This window comes from Littorina saxatilis, linkage group LG1 (genome assembly GCF_037325665.1).
Source record: "Littorina saxatilis isolate snail1 linkage group LG1, US_GU_Lsax_2.0, whole genome shotgun sequence".
Taxonomy (NCBI): Eukaryota; Metazoa; Mollusca; class Gastropoda; order Littorinimorpha; family Littorinidae; genus Littorina; species Littorina saxatilis.
In genome coordinates this window covers 1,386,707-1,408,120 of record NC_090245.1, presented here as the reverse complement: position 1 = coordinate 1,408,120, position 21,414 = coordinate 1,386,707, and the positions used below count along the sequence as shown (strand labels likewise).

The 21,414-nt window shown below is 41.8% G+C and overlaps 1 protein-coding gene and 1 long non-coding RNA gene across 2 annotated transcripts in view; one reads left to right on the top strand and one right to left on the bottom strand.

Annotated features, from left to right (window-relative positions):
- Window positions 1-21,414, top strand: part of LOC138959188 (ATP-dependent RNA helicase DDX1-like) — a 589,642-nt gene that overhangs the window by 348,418 nt on the left and 219,810 nt on the right. The gene's annotated exons all lie outside the window — the stretch shown is intronic.
- Window positions 7,564-12,287, bottom strand: LOC138959019 (uncharacterized). The gene is made up of 4 exons (XR_011453571.1): window positions 12,031-12,287; window positions 11,348-11,479; window positions 10,528-10,611; window positions 7,564-8,619 (listed from the first exon to the last, which is right to left on the bottom strand). It is a non-coding gene; the product is annotated as an uncharacterized lncRNA (long non-coding RNA).

Here is a 21,414-nt window from a genome sequence, read left to right as displayed (position 1 = left end):
ACGGTAGGTATCCTTAGCGGATTATGACTTTATTCAGTTATTCTGCAGAAAAACAGCAATGCTGGAGAAAAACTATTTGTTTCTGCAGCATTTCTGCATAATGTCATCTTTCGCGAGAGCAACGTTTTGTAAAATTGAAATCAAGAATGCTGCAGTAAAACGGTGATGTTGTTTTACTGGAGAAAAACTGTTTACGCTTTTTCTTCAGCATTTTGGCATTATTCAGTTATTCTGCAGAAAAACAGAAATGCTGGAGAAAAACTGTCTTTTCTGCAGCATTTCTGCATAATGTCATCTTTCGCCGAAGCAACGGGTTTTTCTGGAGCAAAACATTTTACTGCAGTAAAATTGAAATCAAGAATGCTGCAGTAAAACGGTGCTGTTGTTTTACTGCAGAAAACCTGTTTACACTTTTTCTGCAGCATTTTGTACTGGCTCATTATAATGTTGGAGCACGCGAGCCCCCCTCTGTCGAGAGATGGACTCATCCAGAATTACCAATAGTTGTGCGTGACACGAATGTAGTTTGTCTGTCTGACTTCCTTTTCGCCGGAAGTTCAAAGTTTCAAATTAAACAATGGCACCTGTCAGCAACATTGTCACATTTTCCCATACGAACGCAGTAGTCCACTTCGTGTTCGATTTGCTTCAGAAATTGTTCACGTTCGGCCGCCATTGTGTACACGCCTTCTGATTGGTACACTGCAGAACAAACTATTATACTATCCCAGGGGGCGACGAATACAAACGCTACTTTACAAGGTCGTTCGTTTTTCTCCAGAAAAACTGTCACAGACTATTCTGAAGAAAACGTTAATCGCAATAATGCTGCAGAAAACCAAGTAAACATTATGCTTCAGAAAAACTGTTTTACTGCAGTAAAAAACGTTGCTTCGGCGAAAGATGACATTATGCAGAAATGCTGCAGAAAACACAGTTTTTCTGCAGCATTTCGGTTTTTCTCCAGAATAACTGAATAATGTCATAATCCGCCAAGAGCCAGTACAAAATGCTCCAGAAAAAAATGTAAACAGGTTTTCTGCAGTAAAACAACAGCACCGTTTTACTGCAGCATTCTTGATTTCAATTTTACTGCAGTAAAATGTTTTGCTGCAGAAAAAAACACTGCGTCGGCGAAAGGGGACATTATGCAGAAATGCTGCAGAAAAGAACTGAATAAAGTCATAACTGAACTGAATAAAGTCATAATCCGCTAAGGATAGGTAGGCCCTACCGAGCAACGCTAAGGATAGGTAGGCCCTACCGAGCAACGCTAAGGATAGGTAGGCCCTACCGAGCAACGCTAAGGATAGGTAGGCCCTACCGAGCAACGCTAAGGATAGGTAGGCCATACCGAGCAACGCGATCAATGAAGACAGTGCACGGGCTGTTTCCTCAATGATATAATGGGACATGCTTGTGGTCTGTCTGCTTCCTTGCCGATATGTCCTGGTCATGTGTCAACAACTAGGAGTTAAGCATCTCTCTCTCTCTCTCTCTCTCTCTCTCTCTCTCTCTCTCTCTCTCTCTCTCTCTCTCTCTCTCTCTCTCTCTCTCTTTATCAAAATTAAGGCATTACGCAGATTCTGCAGCACTCAAAATGTTCTATTACGCCCACATAATGCCTCATATAAACTTCGCATCGACACTTTGGGATAACTGCAGTGATGTTCATTTAAAAAGACTCAATTCCCTGCATCGCCGAGCTGCAAAACTTATTCTGCATGATTTGAATAGGTCCACGGATGATAAACTAAAGCTCTTGAATTTCCTCCCCTTGAAAGATCAATTGACGTTAAACAAGGCTGTGTTCATGTATAAAATTCTAAATGACGACTGTCCTAAATATTTGCAATCACATTTCAAACATGCCACAAAAAGATATGGGTCCAAAAAAATCATCCCTCCTATACCTCGCATAGACCTCTACAAATCGAGCTTAGCCTTCTCGGGAGCGTTTCTCTGGAACTCCTTCCCCCAACAGATAAGAAATGCAACTTCAGTGAAAATGTTTAAGAGACAGTCACGTTCACACATCATTCGTGAATGAAATGTCTTGTTCGATTGTTATTTTGTTAAACATTTTGTACTAGTGTTAACGGATGTGTAGCTGATCGGAGCAACTTTAATTATTCCCAAATGAAAGGTATAACTATGTCAATGTAATTTTGTAATTTTTGAGTTCTCCTTATGTAATTCCTTAAATGCACATTGTGTTGCATTCCATACAATGTATTTCTGTATTTTATATGATTGAATTTATATTTTGAATGTGCGTCTGTCTTTATGTGTTGTATAAAGGACAGGTTGGAAGAATAGGCTTTGCCTAAAACCTTTATCCTTTTGTAATAAAGGTCTGAGTCTGAGTCTCTCTCTCTCTCTCTTTCTCTCTCTCTCTCTCTCTCTCTCTCTCTCTCTCTCTCTCTCTCTCTCTCTCTCTCTCTCTCTCTCTCTCTCACGATGATGATGATGATGATGATGATGATGAAGATGATGATGATGATACTAATCATTGTCACTTTTTTTCTGTTGCATGAAACGGTGTGCTTGATCGATGGATTCAGGTAAGACAAGTTTGTGACTTTCTGTGTGTGTGTGTGTGTGTGTGTGTGTGTGTGTGTGTGTGTGTGTGTGTGTGTGTGTGTGTATACGTACGTACGTGTAAATGTGTGTGTGTCTGTGTGTGCGTGCCTGCGTGTGTGTGCACGTGCGTGTGTGTGAGAGAGAGAAAGAGAGAGTTTGCGAAACGCTCGGTTACTTCCCATCAATCGAACAGACTGCCATGGCTTACGTCCCTTGCACTGCGGAATAGTAAGGCAGTTGGCATGTTGGTCACGTTTTCAACTGAACAGAACTTGAGAAGGCCCAGTTGGAAGACTGGCGGACAAGGAAGTCTTATAGCGAGTTTGAGTTGTTAGGAACGAGACACAACAACGTCGTACTTGTTAATTCTCCTCAAGAATCCCCCCTCTCACACTGCCGAGGTTAATGTTTGAAGTTAGACGAATCTGGGGTGAGTTAGGGCATGAGACAAGGGGGAGGATCATGGTATGCCTTGTAAAGGAGAGGGAGAGACAAGGGGGAGGATCATGGTATGTTTTGTAAAGGAGAGGGAGAGACAAGGGGGAGGATCATGGTATGCTTTGTAAAGGAGAGGGAGAGACAAGGGGGAGGATCATGGTATGCTTTGTAAAGGAGAGGGAGAGACAAGGGGGAGGGTCATGGTATGCTTTGTAAAGGAGAGGGAGAGACAAGGGGGAGGATCATGGTATGTTTTGTAAAGGAGAGGGAGAGACAAGGGGGAGGATCATGGTGTTTTGTAAAGGAGAGGGAGAGACAAGGGGGAGGATCATGGTATGCTTTGTAAAGGAGAGGGAGAGACAAGGGGGAGGATCATGGTATGCTTTGTAAAGGAGAGGGAGAGACAAGGGGGAGGATCATGGTATGCTTTGTAAAGGAGAGGGAGAGACAAGGGGGAGGATCATGGTATGTTTTGTAAAGGAGAGGGAGAGACAAGGGGGAGGATCATGGTATGCTTTGTAAAGGAGAGGGAGAGACAAGGGGGAGGATCATGGTATGCTTTGTAAAGGAGAGGGAGAGACAAGGGGGAGGATCATGGTATGCTTTGTAAAGGAGAGGGAGAGACAAGGGGGAGGATCATGGTATGCTTTGTAAAGGAGAGGGAGAGAAAGACACACACAGACAGAGACTGAATAAGGAAAGCGAGAGAGATATTGGGGAGGTAGGAGTGAGAGAGAGAGAGAGAGGGAACTGAAACTGAAACTGAAACTGAACTTTATTACCAAAGGATAGAGGTTTTAGGCAAAGCCTAATCTTACAACCTGTCCCTTATACAAACACTTAATACAGACGCACATAATATAGATAGTAAAATTGACAAGGTTATTGTTACTTACAGACGTACATAATGTAAATAGGAATAAGAAAAGGGTTATGGTTTTGTATACACATTCAAAAATGGGAAAAACAATATAGTTTGGAAATTGCAGCATAGTTGCAATAATGCATTGCATATAAACATCCAAAACAACTAATAACAAAAGGGAGAAAACAAATGTGGGGAGGAATTGTCCCAATCATTCGCATGTATATCATTATCAATACATACACATAAAGAACAAATCAAAATACAAACATAACTTGACTAAATGTAAAAAAGCACTAAAATATCAGACATGAAAAGTGTTCTATTTACCCATTAAGCGGGAATGAAACTGGCGCCTAAACGTTTTCACAGAAGAGGCATTTCGGAGGGGTAGGGGTATGGAATTCCATAGAGACGCTCCTGAGAAGGCTAAACTTGACTTATACAAGTCTAGACGAGGGATGGGGGGAATCAGGTTCTGGGACCCATATCTTTTTGTGGCATGTCTGAAATGTGATTTTAAATATCCAGGAACATTATTGTTAATTACTTTGTACATAAAGACAGCCTTGTTTAGCGTCAACTGATCTTTCAAGGGAAGGAAATTAAGGAGCTTTAATTTATCATCTGTTGGCTTATTTGACTCATGCAGAATTAGTTTTGCAGCACGGCGATGAAGAGAATTGAGTCGTTTGAGATGAACATCACTGCAGTTATCCCAAAGTGTTGAAGCAAAGTTGATATGGGGCATTATGTGAGCGTAATAAAACAACTTGAGTGCTTCCACATCGGCATAATGTCTTAATTTAGACAATAAGTACAAATTTTTAGATACTAATTTGCAAATTTTTACTCAAGTGAGTTTGCCATTTCAATTCTTGATCAACGGTAACCCCTAATAGGGGCGATCTGTGGCATGTCCACCCTGTCTACATCTTATACAGTTGGCTTTCATTGTCTGTCGAAGGGTTCAGCAGCGGGAACTTAACTTTTATTCACCGGTCACTCTGACAGTGACCACCTACAGTCATTTATTATCAGGATTTTATTCACCCCCTCTCCCCCTTTTTTTTCTCGAAGATGCTGTAGTTTGACTCCAACAATCAGCTTTATTTCCCTTTTCGTCACCAAATATAAGTTGTTGTGGAAATTAGCCTGCACCCACTTGCAGGAAGGATCTAGGAGAAAAAGTAATTTGAAGGAAACCCCTCCCCCCTGCTTAACCCCAATGATGAACAAATGATTTCAGATGGGGGGGGGGGGGGGACCGGCACGGTTGGCCTAGTGGTAAGGCGTCCGCCCCGTGATCGGGAGGTCGTGGGTTCGAACTCCGGCCGGGTCATACCTAAGACTTTAAAATTGGCAATCTAGTGGCTGCTCCGCCTGGCGTCTGGCATTATGGGGTTAGTGCTAGGACTGGTTGGTCCGGTGTCAGAATAATGTGACTGGGTGAGACATGAAGCCTGTGCTGCGACTTCTGTCTTGTGTGTGGCGCACGAAGATTGTAGTTTTTGGAAATGTAATAATCTCAAAACCTTCAAAATCTATCTTAAGACTGATTTGGTGGTGCGGGGTCACATATTATTATGTCGAAGCAGCACCGCCCTGATATGGCCCTTCGTGGTCGGCTGGGCGTTAAGCAAACAACAAACAAAAGAGGGGCGGGGGGGGGGGTTAAGCAAACAAACAAACAAAAGAGGGGGGGGGTCTGCGACCCCAGCAAGTAAAAGGGTGCAGCCTGTTGGATGCAGAAGAGGACATTTCCGTTAGCTTCTTTTTTAACCGACCTCATGCGGACAGAAACTAATCCGTTTTTGTTTTTGCTGGGATCTGAGGGGGGGGGGGGGGGACGGACTGAATGAGAAATGGAAAACTAAGTCGACTTAATCTCCTTCAACCCTGTGCCCGAAGAAGCGCCGAGTTTTGATTTGTATGTGGCAGGGCTTTCAACGCGCCCCGTCCAGAACATTGCTTGCTAAGTGAGGTGTGGAGACCGACAAGGAGAATTTGAAATGAGCGAGTTGATTGAGGTACGCTGACCAACTAACAGCGAGCCTCACAGAATGCACTGCAGTTGTGGGGAAACTGTGTGGATAGTGGGCTTTAAACCCCCCGCGGGTTAGGGGAAGTCCCATATTGGTTGGGACGAGAAAGAATTTACCCGATGCTCCCCAGCATGTCGTAAGAGGCGACTAACGGATTCTGTTTCTCCTTTTACCCGTGTTAAGTGTTTCTTGTATAGAATATAGTCAATTTTTGTAAAGATTTTAGTCAAGCAGTATGTAAGAAATGTTAAGTCCTTTGTACTGGAAACTTGCATTCTCCCAGTAAGGTCATATATTGTACTACGTTGCAATCAATCAATCAATCAATAGGACGCTTATATCGCGTATATTCCGTGGGTACAGTTCTAGGCGCTCTGCAATGATGCCCTGGAGCAAATTTTTGATTAGTGCTTTTGTGAACAAGAAACAATTGACAAGTGGCTCTATCCCATCTCCCCCTTCCCCCGTCGCGATATAACCTTCGTGGTTGAAAACGACGTTAAACACCAAATAAAGAAAGAAAGTGGGCTTTAAAGGTGTATTGAGGCAGACAAACATGCAGAAAAAAAGGATGAAAACTTTAACAGACTAAATTTGTCGTCCAATGGTATACATTTGCCACAGTTGTGTTGTTGCTGGTATTGTGTGATGACCGTTTGCTCCACTTTCTTGTTCTTCATTTTCTTACCAGTTGCTGGTTTAATCTTTAAGTTTCCACAAAAGCAAAATTTAGCTTATTTCAATCCGTTCAATTAAGAATAGAGAAGTATTGACCTTTTTTGGCTTCTGCTTCCACCGGAGTATTTTACACACTTTACACGGGACTCAACAAAACGGCGGAATATGAGAGCAGTGCAAATACGGGTTTGGAGGTGGGGTGGGAAGGAGAAAAACAAACGACATTCAACACTGTTGGAAGAGTTCAGACGTCCTTCCGTATTCTGTTCTCTTTACATTGCGCCCTTTTTGCTTTTCAGCATGTCTGTGGAAGTGCAAAAAGTTGAAATGGAGTGTTTTTTGTTTCTCATGGAAAAAAATATTGGCATTTCTTGAACGTTGACAGCTGTATTAAAATAATTTCCTGGCGCGGAGAGAGAGAGAGAGACAGAGAGAGAGAGAGAGACAGAGACAGAGACAGAGACAGAGAGAGAGAGAGAGAGAGAGAGAGAGAGAGAGAGAGAGGTGCACTCACACATGGGCACACTCTAAACAAAAGTGTTCCACTCCTGAACACCCTTTCTGTAACCACTTCTGAACACCCTTTTAGTAGAACACTTTTGGAACACTTTTGGAACACAAAAAGTGTTCTATACACAAAAAAGTGTTCCAAAAGTGTTCCAAAAGTGTTCACATCTGAACACTTTTAAGTGTTCACCCTGCTGTAACCACTTCTGAACACATAAAAGTGTTCAGGTCAACACTTTTAGAACACTTTTGGAACACTTTTGGAACACTTTTAGAACACTTTTGGAACACTTTTAGAACACTTTTGGAACACTTTTGGAACACTTTTAGAACACTTTTAGAACACTTTTGGAACACTTTTAGAACACTTTTGGAACACTTTTAGAACACTTTTGGAACACTTTCATCCTGCACTGTCATACAATTCAGAAAGACATTAAAATCAAATTTTGTGAGCAAAGAAGCATTTTTAATTGACAAAAAGAAATGTCTGCAGCAGTCGCAGAACAAACGGGTCTGGGGTAGGAATTGTTGAACACATAATATACCGAGCAACAAAATTCGTCATTGTTTGATTGACAAAATCTTCATCAATTATAGAGTTAGAATTATTAAACTACAAAAGTTTAATGAAGGCATGTTTGACCTTGCTTTTGTGTGATTATTTTGATGCTGTGACTGTTTTAACACACAAGACAAGCAGGTTTATCGTAAAACACATAATGCGCGCTCGCAGCACGTGCAAGTAGAGCAGGAGAAATCTGATATGTGAGATGTGTTCACTAATGCATTAGCAACCAAAAGAGACCATGGCACGCTTGCTGCCAGTCTCACTTTTGAAACAGCCAGGATGCCAAGATTGACACCACCAAAATGCCAGGTCGATTTAAAGCTGGGGGTGATCCAGAAGCGCTGGCATGTGCTTTAAACGTGCATGTGTCAACAGTTTATCACCTTCTGCAATGTTCTGGTGACATTGGAAGCACTGCAGTTATGCAACGCGGTAGATTTTTTCGCATTACCCCAATAAGACAAGATCGTAATTTCCTTCCACAACGTCTTCGACATCGATTCAATTCAGCCGCTGACAATACCAGGAACATCACTGGTAGCAACCAGTGTCCGATCAGTGGCCAGAGAACGCGATGAAGGCTGACTGAGCGAGACCTCCAAAACTTCGTTTTGTCCCGTGTGTTGAAACAATCGCAGCATCAAAATACTCACGCAACAGCTGTGTCAAACATGCCTTCATCAAAATGTTGTGGTTTGATAATTCTAACTCCATAATTGTTCGAGATTTTGTCAATCAAACATTGCAGAATTTTTTCGCGTTTCTTTTGTTGCTCGGTATATGTTGCTATTAAATAATATGAACGGAGCTCTGGTAAACCCCATCTTGAAAGTTCACACACGAAAGTCCGATAACAAAAACACCCTTCAGAGTTGGGAGGATTCCAGGCCCTTGGTCTTTGGTTTAGTTTTCAACTCGCTGTCCGGAACATCCTGTTCGAAATAAAAGTGAGTTTTAGAACATGATGCATTTCCAACTCTTAACAGGTTTGTGTTAAACGTTTGTACTTAATTGATAACACTGAAGTGTAAATCTTAACTAATAGTGGACTTCTTCTTGCTGTCAGCAGATCTCCAACAATCGCAGTTACAGGTAAACTTTTTTTTATTCCAGAACGGGCATAGGTCACATAACAGAACAAATACGTCACGTCCAATTCGCTCTCACCTTCCCAACACACAATGACACTCGCATGCACGCACATGCACACACGACTGAATGTAAAAAGTAATCCCTCTTGAAGCAGGAGTCTGTCCCTAAGAACAAAAAGTAGAATTAAAATAGGTCTTTCGCAAGGATTTCATTAGCGCGTGGCCACTCTGGAAAATGGCACTCTACAAATTGTTTATATAAGGTAAGCAGTAAACCGTACTGCTAATGTGGCGAGGCCTTGAGCACGCCCGTTTTCCTTAACTCGTTCTTAACCTATGTGAACCCAGGGAAAACACCTTGTCAACAATCACTGGAAGCCAAAGATCACTGTCGCAATTAATCGTGAACTCCGATGAGTTTTAGTTTAAAGAAAAGGGTGTCATATTGAATGCACCCTCTAGTAATCCGTTTGTAAAGAAACTACCTAAGTTTTGTTGGTTTGATCTAAATAATGAATTATAAGGAAATCATTTATTATGTAATGTATTCTATATTATAGAATGCATTCTATAACGTCCCGAACTGCCTTCTATGATAAAATGCATTCTATTTACACAAAATACCAAAATGCTTTTTATGATAGAATGCGTTCTTTAACGTCCTGAAATGCATTATAATTTATATGCATAATGTCCCGAAACTACAACAGGCCAGCCCCGCAAAGAAAAGCAGAACTACACACACACACACACACACACACAGCCACACACACGCACAGAGAGAGAGAGAAAGAGAAAGACAGAGACAGGGAGAGAGAGAGTGAGTGAGAGAGAGAGAGACAGAGAGAGAGAGAGACACACACACAGAGAGACAGAGACAGAGAGAGACAGACAAAGAGAGAGAGAGAGACAAAGAGACAGAGAGACAGAGACAGAGACACAGAGAGAGCTGTGTGTGAGAGTGTTTGTAGATCTGCTTTCGAAGCAGGGACCATACCGAGCTGGCCTGTAGAAGTTTTGTGGCGCTTTATGGAATGCATTCTATCATAAGAATGCATTCTATCATAAGAATGCATTGTTGGACGTTATAGAATGCATTCTATAATAGAATACATTTCTGGGCAAATGACAAGTATGATTGAATGCATTCTATATTATACAATGTTTTCTATTTTATAGAATGCATTCTATAAATATAGAATGTGTTCTATGATATGGAATGCATTCTTTAATATAAAATGCATTCTAATTTCTATCATAATTTTCTAAAATATTTCATTATTTAGATCAAAACTTACAAACGGATCGCTTTTAACTCACGTGATCTCAAGCTAAACCTACGTGAACCGAAGGAAAAGACCTTGTCAGCGACCATTGGAGGCCAGCGATCACTGTCAAAACCAATCATAAACTCCGATGAGAATATTTTCAAAAGAAAAGGGTGTCATATTGAATGCACCCTGCATACACAGTTAGCGGCAATGGCAGATCCAAGCGGATCAGCAGCGTGTTGTCTGTTGGCCATGCTTTGACTAAAGCTGGCCTCAGTGTTTACGGCACTACTCTACCATAACGAATGGAAATTCTGAGTAGACTAAGTTCAGGAAAACATTTTATCATTGCAGGCCTCAGCACTCACTGAACTTAAAAATATGTATATTTTTTCCACCTTTTAAGGAGAAGACTGCAAAATAGGGCAGCATTCTCAAAATGTAACTGCGCTGTATCCCACAGAAAGCTTAAACTTACATGAAGTGCATCCACAAGGTTTCGTCGCATTACTGTTAGCTCCATCTCCAGAAAGTGAACTGCCTCAGCGAAGCAGTATGGTTCCTGCACACACAAGATGCATGTTAAGAAATCAAACACTATTTTACTGAAGTTCCACATCGTAGCAACACTGACAAGTGTTCTGATTCTCATACTTTTGTTTATTGTGAAACTGTGTATCAACATTTAGATTTCTGTCAAATGTGGAAGGAGAGGGGGCTGGCTGTGTGTGTGTGTGTGTGTGTGTGTGTGTGTGTGTGTGTGTGGTGTGTGTGTGTGTGTGTGTGTGTGTGTGTGTGTGTGTGTGTGTGTGTGTGTCCACATATGAGTTTGGCGACTGTCTGGTGTGTTTTGCACGGAGATATTAATTTTGAAACAGAGTATTTCAGCAAATAGTATAATCAATGATTCCGCAACCGCCGGCACAATTGGCCTAGTGGTAAGGCGTCCGCCCGGTGATCGGGAGGTCGTGGCTTCGAACCCCGGCCGGGTCATACCTAAAACTTTAAAATTGGCAATCTAGTGGCTGCTCCGCCTGGCGTCTGGCATTATGGGGTTAGGGCTAGGACTGGTTGGTCCGGTGTCAGAATAATGTGACTAGGTGAGACATGAAGCCTGTGCTGCGACTTCTGTCTTGTGTGTGGCGCACGTTAAATGTCAAAGCAGCACCGCCCTGATATGGCCCTTCGTAGTCGGCTGGGCGTTAAGCAAACAAACAAACAAAACTTATCAGATCAATTTGAAAGTCAATATTTCTCTGCAAAACTACACACTATATGCAAATGCAGGACATGCGTACCTTGGTAAACACGTCTGGGTTGCCGTCAGTGCCTCCTGTTCATCCTCAGTGCAATTCAGAAGAAATGTGCGCAGGTTACGCCCACATCGATTCGCCACATGGGCACATCAGCTCAAACGGCTTCCCAGTTCCCTGAAAGTGTGATACACTGATAGATCTGTGAAATCAAATACAACCAAGCATGCATAGAATTATTCTAAATTGCGCACACAATCAACCTGGCCACTATTATGATGAATGTTGTTCATTAATGTATGCTGTTTTTAGCCTACCGCTTCACTTTATCTAGCGTGCAGATCGTACATCTATGGTCTAACCAAAGGAAGAAGAAGAATCCGAAAATCTGCAAATGTATTGCTCTGACCACAGGCGGAAGGTATCGTTCACTGGACCACCATTATAATTATAAGGAACCCCTGGACATACAAGTATAACAATAACACAAAACCAAGCACATCAACCAGAATAAAAAATCAACATCAAATTGAAATAGAGTTTATTTACCAACGCAGAACTAATGTAAAAGGTCCACTGATCAGCTGAAACCGTTGCGACAGCAAAATTAGAGAAATTGTCTTCAAACGTCCACAGATACAACTTACAAGTAACAGGAACATGTTACAACAAAAATACGAGTGACTAAGCTTAGATGAATTAATACAAAATCTCAGCAAGCAACTTACAGATAACAATCGGAAATCCTGAGCCAAATCAACGCAGCGACAACGCAGACAGGTCCACAGATCTAAAAGTGTCAACGTTCTTTTTTGGTCCAGCTGAAGCATGATGGGACAATTAGTAACATTATTAAATTGTAAAAATAAAAATGCTAATACTTACCGCTTATTAGATGTCTCAGATGAAATAAATGTTTGATGAAAAAATATAAGCACAACACGATTAAAAACAAAAACAAAAAAACGTCCCGCAGCGGTCTAGGGGGTATAAAAATTATATACTCTAAGCGACGCTCAATTCCGACGAGTCTCCGTAGCTCAATCGGTAGAGCGCTGACATGGCAAGGCGAAGATCTCGGGTTCGAATCTGCTCAAGGCCCAAATATTTTTAATGTATTATTTTATTCGGATCATGACTAAAAGACGAAGTGGAACACTTGTGGAACACTTGTTGAACACGTGTGTTCACCTGGTGTTCCACTGTGCAAAAAAGTGTTTACCATGTGTTCCAAAAGTGTTCAGGTAGCAGAAGATGCTTCAGGATAACACATTGAGAACACTTTCTGTGTTCCAAAAGTGTAAAAATGTGTTCACCCTAACACTTTAAGTGTTCACCCTAAACACTTTCAGTGTTCTCAAAGTGTTATAGAATTTAGAGTGCAGAGAATTGAGGTCAAGGGTTGGTATGACTGACCTGAAAGAGGGGAATGCAGGCAGTCACAAATCACATCCACGCTTTCAAATATCGACCACTTGCATCTTCGAAACAATTACACGAAGAAAAAAACATTTGAAAAATATATTATAATATTATATTTCTTTTAATTTACTCGGCGCGTATTAAACGGACTGAAGAAGTTTAGTTTGGTAACTTTTTTTCCAAGACATGCCATTTTTTCATTTAGTTTAACCTTTTCTCTATAGTCACATGAATAGATAGAACGCCTAATGAACAGTAGATAGAACGCCTGGTGAATAGTAGATAGAACGCCTGGTGAATAGTAGATAGAACGCCTAATGAACAGTAGATAGAACGCCTGGTGAATAGTAGATAGAACGTCTAGTGAATGGTAGATAGAACGCCTGGTGAATAGTAGATAGAACGCCTGGTGAATAGTAGATAGAACGCCTGGTGAATAGTAGATAGAACGCCTGGTGAATAGTAGATAGAACGCCTGGTGAATAGTAGATAGAACGCCTGGTGAATAGTAGATAGAACGCCTGGTGAATAGTAGATAGAACGCCTGGTGAATGGTAGATAGAACGCCTGGTGAATAGTAGATAGAACGCCTAGTGAATAGGAGATAGAACGCCTTTAGATATGTAACCGTGTGCCGAAACACTACGATCACCTCGGGAAGCGAAGTGCAATCAAACAGGATTGAAAATGTTAGGGCTAATTTCTTAGCCCAATAAAAACTGTTATGCAAACCCGAAGGTTTCAATGAACATACAGACAATCGGAAACCACCAGACCCTATCACAAACAGAATTCTACAATACACCGGTGTTGACTTTTAAAGGCCAACAACTCGGGTGCAGAGTCTGCTGTGAAAGGAGCGGTAGCCTCCCCTGTCACAATCGCCCCCGTTTGAAATGAACTTCGTCCCGAAGTTCCGAACCGGGGGACCACTGTCCATACCAAGCTCGCAGAATGGGAACAGCACGAAAATGTTCAGTGGTCATATTATGCCATTACCTGAACATATCATGCCGAGTCCCATCCCTGCTCGCAAGCGCCAGATGTAACCGTGTGCCGAAACACTACGATCACCCCGGGAAGCGAAGTGCAATCAAACAGGATTGAAAATGTTAGGGCTAATTTCTTAGCCCTATAAAAACTGTTATGCAAACCCGAAGGTTTCCATGAACATACAGACAATCGGAAACCACCAGACCCTATCACAAACAGAATTCTACAATACACCGGTGTTGACTTTTAAAGGCCAACAACTCGGGTGCAGAGTCTGCTGTAAAAGGAGCGGTAGCCTCCCCTGTCACAGATAGAACGTCTGGTGAATAGTAGATAGAACGCCTGGTGAATAGTAGATAGAACGCCTGGTGAATAGTAGATAGAACGCCTAGTGAATAGTAGATAGAACGCCTGGTGAATAGTAGATAGAACGCCTGGTGAATAGTAGATAGAACGCCGTGGTGAATAGTAGATAGAACGCCTGGGTAATAGTAGATAGAACGCCTGGTGAATGGAAGATAGAACGCCTAGTGAATAGCGCAAGCAGAAACACTCCAGCCTTCCAAAGGTTTGTTATCGATATCCTGACATCTTGCTCTAAGGGCACCACCCCTTCCCGTGAAAATAGCTCGGCTCGCCATCTCCAATCTGGCTTTTACATGGGATACATTAAGCCACTTGGATACATACCAACAGTCGAACACACCAAACCAACACCCTGAGTGCTGTCTGTACAGAGTGGTGATATCTGACACTTAGATACATACCAACAGTCGGACACACCAAACCAACACCCTGAGTGCTGTCTGTACAGAGTGGTGATATCTGACACTTAGATACATACCAACATCGAACACACCAAACCAACACCCTGAGTGCTGTCTGTACAGAGTGGTGATATTAGTGTTTTTTTCATTTTTATCCGGCATTTTGTAAAAGTTAAGGCGGCACTGTCACACCCTCATTTTTCAATAAAATTGATTGAAATTTTGGCCAAGCATTCTTCGACGAAGGCCGGACTTTGGTATTGCATTTCAGCTTGGAGGCTTAAAAATTAGTTAATGACTTTGGTCATTGAAAATCGGAAAATTGTAATTAAAATTATTTTTTTTATAAAACGATCCAAAATTACGTTTATCTTATTCTTCATCATTTTCTGATTCCAAAAACATATAAATATGTTATATTCGGATTAAAAACAAGCTCTGAAAATTAAAAATATAAAAGTTCTGATTAAAATTAAATATCCGAAATCGATTTAAAAACAATTTCATCTTATTCCTTGTCCGTTCCTGATTCCAAAAACATATAGATATGATATGTTTGGATTAAAAACCCGTTCAGAAAGTTAAAAAGAATTGAGATATAGAAAAGCGTGCTATCCTCCTCAGCGCAACCGCTACCGCGCCTTTCTGGATTGTTAATTTCACTGCCTTTGCCACGAGCGGAGGACAGACGATGCTACGAGTGTACGGTCTTGCGGAAAAAATGCAATGCGTTCAGTTTCATTCTGTGAGTTCGACTGAGCTTGACTAAATGTATTTTCGCCTTACGCGACTTGTTTTTTTTATTTTTATATAGAACCCAAAACCTTTCAGACTAGTCTCTCAGACAATAGCAAAACGAGTAGGGAAAAAGAGCTGCAGAGCTTTTATGGATAGTAATATCAAACAGATAAACATTTGTACATATGTTCCTTTGCATTTGAATTGGTGTTTTCCAACTGAAGGTTTTGTGTTTTTGTGAGTGCAAATAAGGTATAAACCACAGTTCATTGTTGGCACTTCCAGTAAAGATGGAATTTTACGGAGTTTGAACCAGTGACATCCACAAAAAGCGGGGAAAAAGGGAGAGAAGTGGTGATGGGGAGAAAGGTTGGGAGGGAGGAGGGGCCCGGGAGAGGAGGGGGGGGGGGGGGGCGGGGCGGGATTGGATGGGAAAGCAAATAGGAAGAAAACTGAAAACTTGCGAAGGAGTTTTGACTTTATTGATACTTGATGTTGGTGTCGTTGCTGTGTGGCACTTGGTGTATGGCAGTAAAAGAGAACCGTCCTACTTTCTCCCCTAAACAAGACGCTGAGAACACTTGTATGGCAGTAAAAGAGAACCGTCCTACTTTCTCCCCTAAACAAGACGCTGAGAACACTTGTATGGCAGTAAAAGAGAACCGTCCTACTTTCTCCCCTAAACAAGACGCTGAGAACACTTGTATGGCAGTAAAAGAGAACCGTCCTACTTTCTCCCCTAAACAAGACGCTGAGAACACTTGTATGGCAGTAAAAGAGAACCGTCCTACTTTCTCCCCTAAACAAGACGCTGAGAACACTTGTATGGCAGTAAAAGAGAACCGTCCTACTTTCTCCCCTAAACAAGACGCTGAGAACACTTGTATGGCAGTAAAAGAGAACCGTCCTACTTTCTCCCCTAAACAAGACGCTGAGAACACTTGTATGGCAGTAAAAGAGAACCGTCCTACTTTCTCCCCTAAACAAGACGCTGAGAACACTTGTATGGCAGTAAAAGAGAACCGTCCTACTTTCTCCCCTAAACAAGACGCTGAGAACACTTGTATGGCAGTAAAAGAGAACCGTCCTACTTTCTCCCCTAAACAAGACGCTGAGAACACTTGTATGGCAGTAAAAGAGAACCGTCCTACTTTCTCCCCTAAACAAGACGCTGAGAACACTTGTATGGCAGTAAAAGAGAACCGTCCTACTTTCTCCCCTAAACAAGACGCTGAGAACACTTGTATGGCAGTAAAAGAGAACCGTCCTACTTTCTCCCCTAAACAAGACGCTGAGAACACTTGTATGGCAGTAAAAGAGAACCGTCCTACTTTCTCCCCTAAACAAGACGCTGAGAACACTTGCGCGTTGAGAGCTCAGGTCAATTTTGCTGGCATTTTGTGTGGGGAAAAAAAGATGATAAAACTTGGCGAGTAGTACGATCTTTTTTCCCGTTCCACACATCTCGAGAGAGGGAAAGGGAAGCGCATGCACGCCTTTTGCGTGCTCGTGTGTGTGTGTGTGATTTACTCAATCAATCAATCAATGAGGCTTATATCGCGCATATTCCGTGGGTACAGTTCTAGGCGCTCTGCAGTGATGCCGTGTGAGATGAAATTTTATACGGCCAGTAATTGCAGCCATTTCGGCGCATATTAACCTTTCACGGCCTATTATTCCAAGTCACACGGGTATAGGTAGACAATTATTAACTGTGCCTAAGCAATTTTGCCAGGAAAGACCCTTTTGTCAATCGTGGGATCTTTAACGTACACGGGGGGGAGTTCGGACACCGAAGAGAGTCTGCACACAAAGTTGACTCTGAAATAAATTTCCGCCGAACCTGGGATCGAACTCACGCTGACAGCGGCCAACTGAATACAAATCCAGCGCGCTACCAACTGAGCTATATCCCCGCCCCGAGAAAAAGGCAAACACACACATGCATATAGTCACAATTCAAGAAAGAGTAGTTTACCACTACACCACGGAACTCGTTAGAGAGAGAGACAGAGACAGATAGAGAGCGAGAGAGAGCGTGAGAGACAGAGAGAGAGAGAGGGCGAGAGAGAGAGCGAGCGAGAGAGAGAGAGAGAGAGAGAGACAACGCATGGAAGAGACAGAGCGAGCGAGAGACAGAGAGAGGGTGAGAGAGAGCTCGAACTCGAAAACTTTATTACCGAGGGATGATAGCATTAGGTCCATATGGTCCTTTCTTACAGCTAGTCCCTACTATAATACACACATGAAACAAAGAACAAATATGAAAAATTAAAAAAATTAAAAAATAAAAAATTTAAAAAAAAACAATAGGGAAAGGTATAACAAAATAAAAATAAAAAATTCAAAAGTGTGCTTGTTAATGGAAGCATACTATACACTTTCTCTTTTACACATCCTCACACACACTCGCACAAAGTGTACACCGACTTAGTCGTTAGAGAGGTGCTTTCGGAGCTGTCTTTTAAAAGAAGATAATGACAGACATGACTTGATATTTACAGGTAGTGAATTCCAAAGGAACGCACCAGAATAAGAAAAACTAGTTTTAAACAAATCGATGCGGGGCCTTGACAAGGCAAGGTTATTTCGAGTGTTTGAATAATATGACGGAGATGAATTGAAGAGTTGTATAAGATATGTTGGGGCGTCCTTATAGACGACTTTATACATGAATGAACATTTATTATACAAAAGCTGCTTTTTATATTTAGTCAAGTTTTGACTAAATATTTTAACATCGAGGGGGAATCGAAACGAGGGTCGTGGTGTATGTGCGTGTGTGTGTCTGTGTGTGTGTGTGTGTAGAGCGATTCAGACTAAACTACTGGACCGATCTTTATGAAATTTGACATGAGAGTTCCTGGGTATGAAATCCCCGAACGTTTTTTTCATTTTTTTGATAAATGTCTTTGATGACGTCATATCCGGCTTTTCGTGAAAGTTGAGGCGGCACTGTCACGCCCTCATTTTTCAACCAAATTGGTTGAAATTTTGGTCAAGTAATCTTCGACGAAGCCCGGGGTTCGGTATTGCATTTCAGCTTGGTGGCTTAAAAATTAATTAATGACTTTGGTCATTAAAAATCGGAAAATTGTAAAAAAAAATAAAAATGTATAAAACGATCCAAATTTACGTTTATCTTATTCTCCATCATTTGCTGATTCCAAAAACATATAAATATGTTATATTCGGATTAAAAACAAGCTCTCAAAAATAAAAATATAAAAATTATGATCAAAATTAAATTGTCCAAATCAATTTAAAAACACTTTCATCTTATTCCTTGTCGGTTCCTGATTCCAAAAACATATAGATATGATATGTTTGGATTAAAAACACGCTCAGAAAGTTAAAACAAAGAGAGGTACAGAAAAGCGTGCTATCCTTCTTAGCGCAACTACTACCCCGCTCTTCTTGTCAATTTCACTGCCTTTGCCATGAGCGGTGGACTGACGATGCTACGAGTATACGGTCTTGCTGAAAAATGGCATTGCGTTCAGTTTCATTCTGTGAGTTCGACAGCTACTTGACTAAATATTGTATTTTCGCCTTACGCGACTTGTTTAAGCTTAACATCCCAATACTTTTCATCTTTTCCTTTGTAGAAAGAGATGGACTGGGCAGAACTAGTTTAGCAGCTCTACGCTGGAGCGAGTTCAGCTTCTTCAAGTGAACTTCACTACACCCGTCCCATACTATGGAAGCATAATCAATATGGGGTTTTATGTGGGCATTGTAAAATAGTTTTCTTGTGTCTAGATTAATAATGCTTTGTAACTTTGACAAAAGAAACAGGTTTTTAGCAATTTTTTTGCAGATTCCATTGATGTGAGTCTGCCATTTGAGATTATTATCAACAGTAAGTCCCAGTAAACGGTGCTCAGCTACTTGCTCAATGGAGTGCTCATTTAGGGACAGACTCAGAGTCATTTCTGAAAGTTGATGTTTTTGGCGAGTGCTGATTATCATAGACTTTGTTTTTACTGGATTAATAAGCATACGATTTGCAGAACACCACTCAGAAACATCGTTTAGGCTCTGTTGTAATTTGTCTTGAATTTGTGCAGGGCTTTTCCCTGTTGCATGTAAGGTAGTATCATCTGCTAACATATGACACTCAACAGATTCAGACTGTAGGTACAAGGGCAAATCATTTATATAGATGCAAAATAATACAGGTCCCAAAACAGACCCCTGTGGCACTCCACATTTCACAGTGCCCTGAGAAGAGTACGTATCGTGTACGTATACAGATTGAACCCTCTCTCTAAGATAAGAGTTGAAAAAAGGGACAGTGCTTGAACTGTTCAAATAACATTTTAACTGTCCCAGAGCGAGAGAGAGAGCGAGAGAGAGAGACAAAGAGAGAGACAGAGAGAGGGAGGAGTACGTGTGCCTCGACAGACAGAATGTAGGTCAAGGGGTGGAGGGGCACCTCTGAAGGGCGATGTGCAGGCAGTGACAAATTACATTCATTCTTTATCGACCACCTGCATCTTCACATAACGAAAGAAACCTCTTCAAAATAAAGAAAAGAAAAAACATATTTCATTTGTGAAGGTTTTTCGTGTGGCCATATTAAGGACATAGCACATTTTATAGTGCACACGGGTAACTGTCCGACTAGAGGTTTTGCGAGGAAAAATAGACTCGGTGTGTTATATATTTCCAACATCCGGCAGACTTTCTGACACAGTTTACCTCCTCCCTCTTACCTAGCTCCCCCTCCCCCCCCCCCTTACCTAGCTCCCCCCTCCCCCCCTTACCTAGCTCACCCTCCCCCCCTTACCTAGCTCACCCTCCCCCCGGTCTCCTACTCCCCTTCATAGTCTTATTCTAGACTTTGCGCCAACCCATAATTGTGTTGGCGCGACGTCTCCACTAACGAGACTAAAGCCAGAGAGAAAGGTGGTTGGGTGCTCGTGTAGATCCTGTTCAGCGAGACTAAAGCCAGAGAGAAAAGGTGGTTGGGTGCTCGTGTAGATCCTGTTCAGCGAGACTAAAGCCAGAGAGAAAAGGTGGTTCGGTGCTCGTGTAGATCCTGTTCAGCGAGACTAAAGCCAGAGAGAAAGGTGGTTGGGTGCTCGTGTAGATCCTGTTCAGCGAGACTAAAGCCAGAGAGAAAGGTGGCTGGGTGCTCGTGTAGATCCTGTTCAGCGAGACTAAAGCCAGAGAGAAAGGTGGTTGGGTGCTCGTGTAGATCATGTTCGGCGAGACTAAATCCAGAGAGAAAGGTGGTTGGGTGCTCGTGTAATTCCTGTTCGGCGCCGTGTGAAATCGCTGTCCGACCAATTACGGCAGCAGTAAATAAGGTGCCTGTGCCTCTGTGTTGGTACATTTCTTATTTTGTAACAAATCTCATGACCTCTATAGGCATATGTAAGCCTTAGGACAATGAGCCCCCAATAATCGTCGCGTTGGCAAATCATGTTTAAACTCTTGGAGCCAAAGAAAGATGTCCATCCACATGCTTGACGCCTGGATGTTGGCAAATCATGTTTAAACTCTTGGAGCCAAAGAAAGATGTCCATCCACATGCTTGACGCCTGGATGTTGGCAGGCAGACAACGATTCCATCACATGCTTGACGAATGGATGTTGGCAGGCAAAAAGCGATTTCATTGCTTCCTTTGTTATCAAAGCCTTTAGAGAAGCACATCGATCCAGAAGAATCTTCTGAACTACATGGAAAGGTGCACATTTCACAACTTTCAATCTGGGTTTCGTCCGAAACATTCCTGTAGTACAGCTCTTTCATCACTATGTGATAACTGGCTATCGGCAATTAATCGTTCGGTCATATCAGGGGCTGTATTTCTTGATTTTAAGAAAGCTTTTGATCTTGTAGATCACACATTACTTTTACATAAACTCGCATTGTACGTGAACAATCCCGCAACGTGTTCATTCTCTAAATCATATCTTGTCAACAGAACACAGTATGTTTCTATAAACGGTAAAACCTCTCCCAAAGGATGTTTAAAGAGTGGAGTCCCCCAGGGGTCAGTTTTAGGGCCTATTTTGTTTTGTGTATTCATTAATGACCTCCCCCTTCATATATCTAATTCAAAAGTTAAAACGGATTTTTTTGCAGATGATTCGACGCTTCACACAAGCTATAGGACTTTATTACAACAAGACAAAAACACCAATCACGACCTCTTAATTTAAATCTATCTTTGGAATCAC